This window comes from Penaeus monodon, chromosome 26 (genome assembly GCF_015228065.2).
Source record: "Penaeus monodon isolate SGIC_2016 chromosome 26, NSTDA_Pmon_1, whole genome shotgun sequence".
NCBI classification, from domain to species: Eukaryota; Metazoa; Arthropoda; class Malacostraca; order Decapoda; family Penaeidae; genus Penaeus; species Penaeus monodon.
Genome location: NC_051411.1, coordinates 4,430,393 through 4,438,975, shown reverse-complemented (window position 1 = coordinate 4,438,975; position 8,583 = coordinate 4,430,393). Strand labels below are relative to the sequence as shown.

The window sequence follows — 8,583 nt, the reverse complement described above, 5'->3', positions numbered from 1 at the left end:
ATATAAAAAAAAATATATAAAAAAAAAAAAAATATATATAGTATGATATTATATATATACATTATAAAAAAAAAAAAAAGATAGATAGTATAGAAAAAAACAGACACACACCCATATACATACATATACACTAATTTATAATGCCCTATTGATAACATCACATTACACATACCCCTGCTTAGCCCTCCCCCCCACCTGCCCCCATTCATACCCACTACCGTATTACAACCTGTCTTTTCGTGCAGCCTCCGGGCGAAAAGCATCGCACAGCGTAGTAAGAGATCCATAAATGGGTTCCGAGTCCGTTGAAAATTCACCCGCTAGCTCCCTCCTTCACATCCCGCTGAGTTTTTTGGTTTTGATATATATTTTTATAATATGATGATTTTTTCTTTCTTTGATGCTTGGATTTGTTTAGAAATTAGATTTATTTCTTATCAAGGGAGGATAGTATCTGAGATAAGGAGAAAGGAACGAGAACGAAGGATTAAATAAACAGAAAAAATCACCGGAAATAGTAATAGAATCAGACTTTTAACCAAAAACTTTTGAAACTATAAGAAATAATTTAAATTTATAAAAAACACAAAAATAAAAAAATCAAAAAAAGGGAAATAAAAGATAAACAATAAATTAGAAAAAAAAAAAAATGAGTATCTCACAGCGGATGTGAACGAAAAGGGTTCCATCATATCTGGGGATTGTGACAAGTAAGCCTCTTTTCGGTAAAAATATGATCATTACAAGCCTTTTTTCAAAATTTCCGAGTCTTTTATCGCCTAGTGAGTGTATAGAGATAAAGAGAAGCGAAGTAAAGTGTGTGAGAGGCCTATTTAACCCTTTGGGAAGAGGAATATAACACGATCTTTCTATGTAAAGGTAGCCACTCCCAGAAAACAAATCGTTTGTAAAGTGTTGTTATTTCTTTTCTTTCCTTTGTTTTGTTGTTCTTCCTTTTTGCTACGATCAGTGAATGCTAGATCGGACGGGGAGTTGATGATTGTAGTGTGAATTACAATTATCAATTATTTGGTGTGTAAATATCTCGATCTATTTGTCATGAATACGAATATTTTTTTCAAAGTATTTTTCAGTTTTTTTTTTCGATAATTTTTAAGCTAAGGAAGACCAATTGAGAATAAATTGGGATTATGTTAAGAAAGCCCCGGGTTTTCAGGGAGGAGTGAATTTTTTTTGTGAATTTTTGATATTAACTGCCATGGCTTCCTCAGATAAGGTTGTTGTTGTTGTTGTTGTTTTTTGTGATTTTATTGTGAGTAGAATTAATATAAATATTTCCTTTGCAAAGCATTAGTTTCCCTGTTAGCTCTCCCGTTCCTTATTTAACAAGTTTGGGATGACGTTGGGATGATATTTGTGTGTTTGTGTTTATTTGTGTGTCAGTCTATCTCTTCATTTTGGCTATTCTTATATTTATTTTTATTTATTTATTATTTTTAGCAGGTAGATACACATTGTTTGAAATGCACATAATCTTCCCTTTTTTTTTCTTCTTCTTTTTTTGTGTCTATAAGAGCATGACTTCTATCGTTAAAAGTGTCAGAAGGGGTCTAGCATGCTTCCTGTGCAAAGCTTTGGTTTTCTTAGTAAGACAACCCCCTTTTTATCCCATCCAGAAATTTGGGTTTTTAGATGGAGTTCGGGGGGAAACAAAATTTTTAATCATGTTTGATTCAATTTCTGTAGAGTAGAAAAGTAATTATGGTGATTTTGTTATAGTTTGTTTTCCCCCTATGGTTCCACCCTGTGCAAAGCGGTTGCCCTGGATGCCTTTGCTCCATACGGGGCTATAGCACGTAGGAAGTTGGTATATTTTGGCAAGATAGAGCTTTGACTGTTACTTATTAGATTGGAAACCTAGGTGGAACATTAATGTTTTATTTGACATCATGGATACATATCCTAGCGGAAAGCAATCACATACATGTTTTCACAAAACAAGAACTGGTGCAGAACTGTCTTCAACTGTCAAACCTCCTTAACCCGTTATTGACGGGTCACGTGTAGACACATCATAGAAAACGGGTCTCACGGACGGGCAAACTTGTACGTGTGGCGACGCGCCAGAGCTAGTGGAGCGGGACGTTCGGCTTAAGGCAGCGGACTCCCCGCCCACTGTCGGCCGTTGCCACATCTCACAGATTTTAATTTATTTCAGTGAGTTCTTATGCCCGTCAATAAAAGGTTAAGGGTAAAAGTATGTTTTATGCACTTTTAATTTTTCCCCGAAGCACCTGACAGTATGTGAAGCCAACGGTTGGGTTGATGTGGTGCCGGAAAATCCTGTAGTGGATGAGTTTAAACAGAAGTGCAGCAGTTTTGTTTTTTAAACAGTGAGGTGTGAAGGGTGAAATTGAAGCAGCTGCTGTGTGTTATATTCCTATGTGAGTTACTTCTTGAATTTCAAGTAGAGAGAGAAATACCACGGATGAAAAGTTTCTTAAGATTCAGTGATCTGTCAGTGCCATGTAGTCAGAAAAATAAATATTGTTGCTTTTACTTGTGGTAGCGCTATTCTGTGTTGTGGGTGCGGCATCTTGTTAGCCCCCCCCCCCCCCCCTCTCCGATGGCTAGTGTTGCCATGTGACAATCTTATAACAATATTTGAGAACCAAGACTAATGATTGAAATATTTGGAGTTTGCATATCAATGACCATGCATTGTTTTTGTTTGTGTATTTATATTTTTTATTATCTTTTGTTATCTAAGATATAAAATAAGTGTTTTGCATTATTGCATCATGACTTAGATAGCAAATATGAACAAAATATATTTATCATTATATTTAAAACCCATTTGATAAATCAAATGATTAAACTGTTACCACTGTACATGGGTATAATGTAAAGCGAACCGAACCCAAACCTTTTTTTCTAGTTCAGGATTACAGCTCCCTTCACACAGCAAATATGGTGAAGGCATGGTTTCAGCAGCATCTTGAGATTGTTGTGTTGCTAAATCCACCTAAATAGCCAGATTTAAATCCCATCAACCATATTTAGGCAGCTACAGTCAGTCACATGCCCAGGGAAAGAACTGGTGGCATCATGCCACTACATTTGGAAGCTGCTTTAGTGGCAGGGGAGGGAATACAAATCATTGAAATTATAAACCTGTATTATTTTCCTTTTAATCAACTCACTCTCATATTAAAGGACAAATATATATCATTATAAAGAAATTCATGCTAACAGTTGAACTCCGTTATAGGTCCCAGAGGGTTGCATGGAAATAAACATGGAAAATAACGGCAGACATGACCACTCATTTGTCATACAGCGACATCTGATAAATTAGAAAAAGACAAAAGGGTGAATACTAGACTCTGACTTTTCCATATGTAAAATACATCATATTGAGATAGACACGGTGCAAAAATATATAAAATTATTTCAAGAGGTTTCCTGTGACTGAAAACAAAATTTAAACTTGCCTCCTGTATCCCAGGAAAAGATAAGCATTAAATGAGAAAATGGAGACTGTAGGAGAGATTTTAACCCTTTGATACAGACCTTTTTTTTTTTTGCTCATATCCAAAATAAGGAGTAAATATGTATAAACATTTATATATAACTGTTAGATAGGCTTTTTGCAACACTGTTCTCATGAACTTCCTTAGCTCTAAGCAACTGCAGAAAATTTTAAAGTGTCAGCATCATCTCTTGGTTCATAATTGTGCCACTCTTTACTTCTGTGTTGTTTTTGGGTTTTTTGGTTGTTTTTGTTTTTGTGCCACTTGGTGTTATTCTATTATTTTTTTATTTTGCCTACGGAAAATCAATCTTTTTATTAAATATTTTTTTCCAGCACATACATAATAAAGTTACTGTAAAACAAACCACATAGGATTATGGTTCTAACTGGCTTGCCTCGCTATTCCACAATACTTTGTCAGTTTTTCATAAAAAGTCTGAAAAAGGGAAATTTTTTTTTTCTTTTTTTTCTTGGCTGTACAATCGACCAATGAAAGTATTAATTGTCATATATAAGAAAAATACCATGTTTCTTTGATTACATTGGCTGGTTTCATCAGAAATTTTTTTGGAATTACTGCAACCACTGATGAAATGCCCATAAAGTGAAGTGAGTGCAGTGGTTATTGTAAAATGATCTCTGCAACCTTAGCCTACGACTCGAAAAAGCCAAGAAATATCAAACCAAAAATATTCTGGCGAGACTTAGCTTGCAAAGGTTGCTTATTTTAGGGCCGGGAGGTCTGTATGGGTCAATCTTGCCAGAATGGGCAATGTGGTCCATGTTAGTCATGGTGATTTTTTATGATATAAGTTTTAAAAAAGTGCACTTGTTCAAATTATGTTTAAAAATCAGTTTATTTCAGATTTTGTGAATGTATTCTCATTCAGTAAATCTTTTCTATGCAATGTGTTTAAAGGGACTTGTTTTGTGGAAGGCCCAGCAATTTTGAGTTAATTTCTGAAGTTAAGTAGTGCTGAGCTGTTATCACTATCACTGTTAAGACTTATCATGAGTATTTTTTTCAAAGTTTCATACAAATAGTCAGTGATAGATTAAGTAAAGGTTTTACCAGCACTTCCTTGCCACAATTTCATGAGGGGGTTTGTTGGCCATTGCCAAAGTACCATTAGGCATGGAGGGGCATGTGTAAGCTAGCAGTAGTCCATTACAGGTGTATCAGTAAAATTTTCCTTGCATTTTGTACCCCACAGTCAGAATTTTTTTTCAGAATACAAATAAACTGTACACTGAAACTAGATGATACTAGTTGCTAGACACGTTTTTTTAAAATAGTAATACAAATAATTTACAGATTTGGTAACACTAAGGAACACTTGAGACGTATAGGTTAGATAGGTAAGATTAGGTCATACAGATTTACTTTTACGAAATTGTTGTATTCATATTATTGAAATTCTGTTACAGTGCTTGAAAGTGAACTCATTGTCATAGTTATTATTCATATACATATCAAATAAACTTTCAGGCATTTTCATAAAGAGCAGTGACAGGAAATTAATTAGATTCCTGAATGTTTAGTACATTAGTACTGACTTTTTATATATTAATAATATACCTTTGAAATGTTTTACAAACCAAACTCATAATAATGATTTTGAATATTTTTCACTGGCAGAGAAGACGGCAGCCATGGCTCTGTCCCTCGGAGTTTTGTTCCGCTGGTCCAGCAGGAGATTCCAGAGGGACGGCAGTCGCTCTCGGACTCTCATGCCAAATTTGAGAAAGTGCCTCGTACTGCATAGAGAACTTTTCGAGGTAAAGCATCTCGGTGGCATTGTTCTTTGGAGAAAAAAGCATTAAGTGTTGTTTTTATTTCTATATTGCCGTGTGGGGGGTGCACACACACAAACACACATATTACATACATTTTCTTTTTTTGTGATTTTACAAACATTTTTAAGGTTCACTGTAAAACTTTCTCCCTCCTCAGTAAGTACATCTCTTGTAAATTTTTAAAAAATGAGTTGAGGCAAAACAAAATGTTAATAGACAGTTATGCACAACAGGCAGAGAACAAAGCCCAAGCACTGGAGGAAACCAAGAATTACACGCGCAGTCCCTCGCTAGCGTGGCTTACCAATTAACACTCTAGCCTACAACTTCCTGCAAATGATGATCAACAAGCACACCACTGGCGGAAATGGAGAGCCAGGTTAATTACATATCTCAGGTACATCAAGTGTGCTTTCTGAGAGCACTATTCTTTTTTCTCTCTTTTTTTTTTTGTAAAAAAAAAAAAAAAAATAGAATTTCTAATAGTATTGTAGGGCATAAAACATCATTACAAGGTAAGAAGTTAGTTTACTGTATATAAGGAATTTTGTCAGTTTTCAGTCCATTCTTGTTTCAAATTTATCAATATTTTATTTTTATATTAAGAATATGGTTGTGATACTGTTATATATGTAATTAAAGAGAAAAAGTTCAGGAAAGTAATAATAATGTAAATTTTTCCAAGAAACATAATGAACATACAGAATTTGCCAAAGAAGTCTTTTTTTTTTTTTTTTTTTTCAAAGCACCTTTGTCACTAAATCAATTACCTCTTATTCTTTCAGATGGTACATGGTTCATAAAGAGAAAGTGGCGAGGAGGTAGATAGGTGTCCCTCACAACACAACAAGACTACTGCCAGGCAGTACAAGATAACTGGCACCAGCCCAATAACGGAGAAACCATCAATACTGGGAACCCTCGACTTTGGATTGATTTTGCGTTTTGGTTTGATTTTGATTCGATGGCTATGGTGAATATTTGTTTGATTTAACCCCTACTATCTGGGCAGTTTTAAAAAAAATTGCATATCTCTGTAATCAAGACTTAAGATTACCTCAGTAGTAGGGGAAATCCCCAAAAACAACCCCCCCCTGTAGAAAATTGGAAGGAATATCCTTGGTGTCTTTCATTTTTGCACCTTGTTCATTGCACCCATAATGACCTGACCATGCGCAGAATCAATTATCTATTACAAGGTATGACTTACCGAAAGGCATCTGTTAGCTAATTTTGTCATCTCCTATATATATGTTTGTATATATATATGTTTTATAACAAAATGAATGGAATTGCATTTATAAATCATGCATGATTGAGTAAGTATATGCTACTAGCTCCCTTATGGGAAGCATGTATACCATTTGTGACCGTGGGTTACATTCATATCCACTCAAGTCAGTTACACAAACATTGATTGTACTTTTTGTAATCTGCAAATTCAGAATTTACATTATGAGACCTTCAAAATGTCATGATCATTTACTGGCACCATGTGGAATGTGAACACGTTGTCCTGTGTCCTCATCGAGCCTTTCTTACACAGGATCTACATCTCTTAGTGGTTAATACTTGTCTGTTCGATATTTTTTTTACAGAATATAGTCTAATGAATATGTGCTCTCCATCTCCATAGCTTAGATGATGTAGGGCATGGCAGCGGTCGTCGTCAAGCAGCACCCCGCGGTCCAGACGCCTCGCCCAGCAGTGTGGGCATGCCCCCTCCATCACCAACCCCACCTCTGCAGGACCTGCCCTACACAAGCCTCCAACACCCCCCCAGGCCAACAGGTCTGGTGAGCAGCCCTCTCGGGGCTTCGCGGAATACAGCACTCCTCCGGCTGTGGCGCCTGTCCTCATGTTGGTATCCTTGATTTCAGATGTTTGGATGTGTTACAGAAGTTACATTTTATGAGATTAGTGAAATATCCTGGTTTTGTGGCCTTACTTTCTTCAAGAGAGTACATGTGTACGTTCTTTTGTTTATGTGTATGATTGAGTATGGCTTCCTGTTCATACTTTATCAATTATTTTCAAGGTACTGTCAAGTATTATAAATGCTTGAGACTTCTACTGCATAGACTAGATACTCGTCTGTCCAGCATTTTTGGAATGACGAATACAAATGGCGAGACTATCTCCAAATCAAAATGCTGCGGTTTCCCAGCAACTATGCTCCACCTACCCCATCGGCCAACCCACGACGGAACGACCGCTCGATGTGGCTACAGCACTTGCCGCACCAGTCCATCTGCTCACGTAGCCCATGAACCATAAACGGAGGAGCAGCTCACCCCTCCTCAAGTGGCATGGTGCATCCCATGGCCCTGGCGCCCCCCCAGGGCTCCTACACCCCACCTCCTCCCCCACCCCACATGGAGCAGCCGCAGTATGCAGCCCACCCTATGGCATGCCTACGTAGTTTGCCGTCGTTTGTTGGTGTTCCCTTTGAGGTAATCTTGAGGAGGAGTCCAGATGTGATGAGCATTGTGGTGTTGGAGGTTTATTCATGTGTGTCTGTTAGTGTGCGTGTTATATTTACATGATCGATATATATTATATATATATCTATATATATATATATATATAATATAAATAATTATATACTATATAATATATATATATATATATAATATATATATATATATATTAATATATATATATTATTATATAATGTAGATTTATTGTATTTTATATGTTATTTATATGTTATTTATATGTATATTTATAGGTATATTTCTATTGTATATTTAATATATAATTTTATATATTAGGTTTTATTATATTATATATATGAAAATATATATAAATATATAGATAAATATACATATAAATTACATATAATATACATATAAATATACATATAAATAGACATTATAAATATCATATAAATATACTATATATTAATATATTATATATATAGTATATAATTATATATATATACTATATATATATCTTATATATATTATATATATATATATATATATATACATATACATATACATAACATATACTATACAATACATATACATATACATATACATATACATATACATTACAATATACATTATTATTTTATGATAATATATATATATATCTATATCTATATATATATATATATATATTATATATATCTATATATATGTATATATATATATACTATATATATTTATATATATATTATATATATATATATATATATATCATGTAAATATACAGCACACTAACAGACCACATGAATAAACCTCCAACACACAATGCTCATCACATCTTTGAGACTTCTCCTTCAA

General features: G+C 34.6%; 1 protein-coding gene across 1 annotated transcript in view; it reads left to right on the top strand.

Moving 5' to 3' along the window:
- The window catches only part of LOC119589548 (UDP-glucuronosyltransferase 3A1-like), a 25,544-nt gene that overhangs the window by 8,797 nt on the left and 8,164 nt on the right, over positions 1-8,583 (top strand). The window lies entirely within an intron of this gene.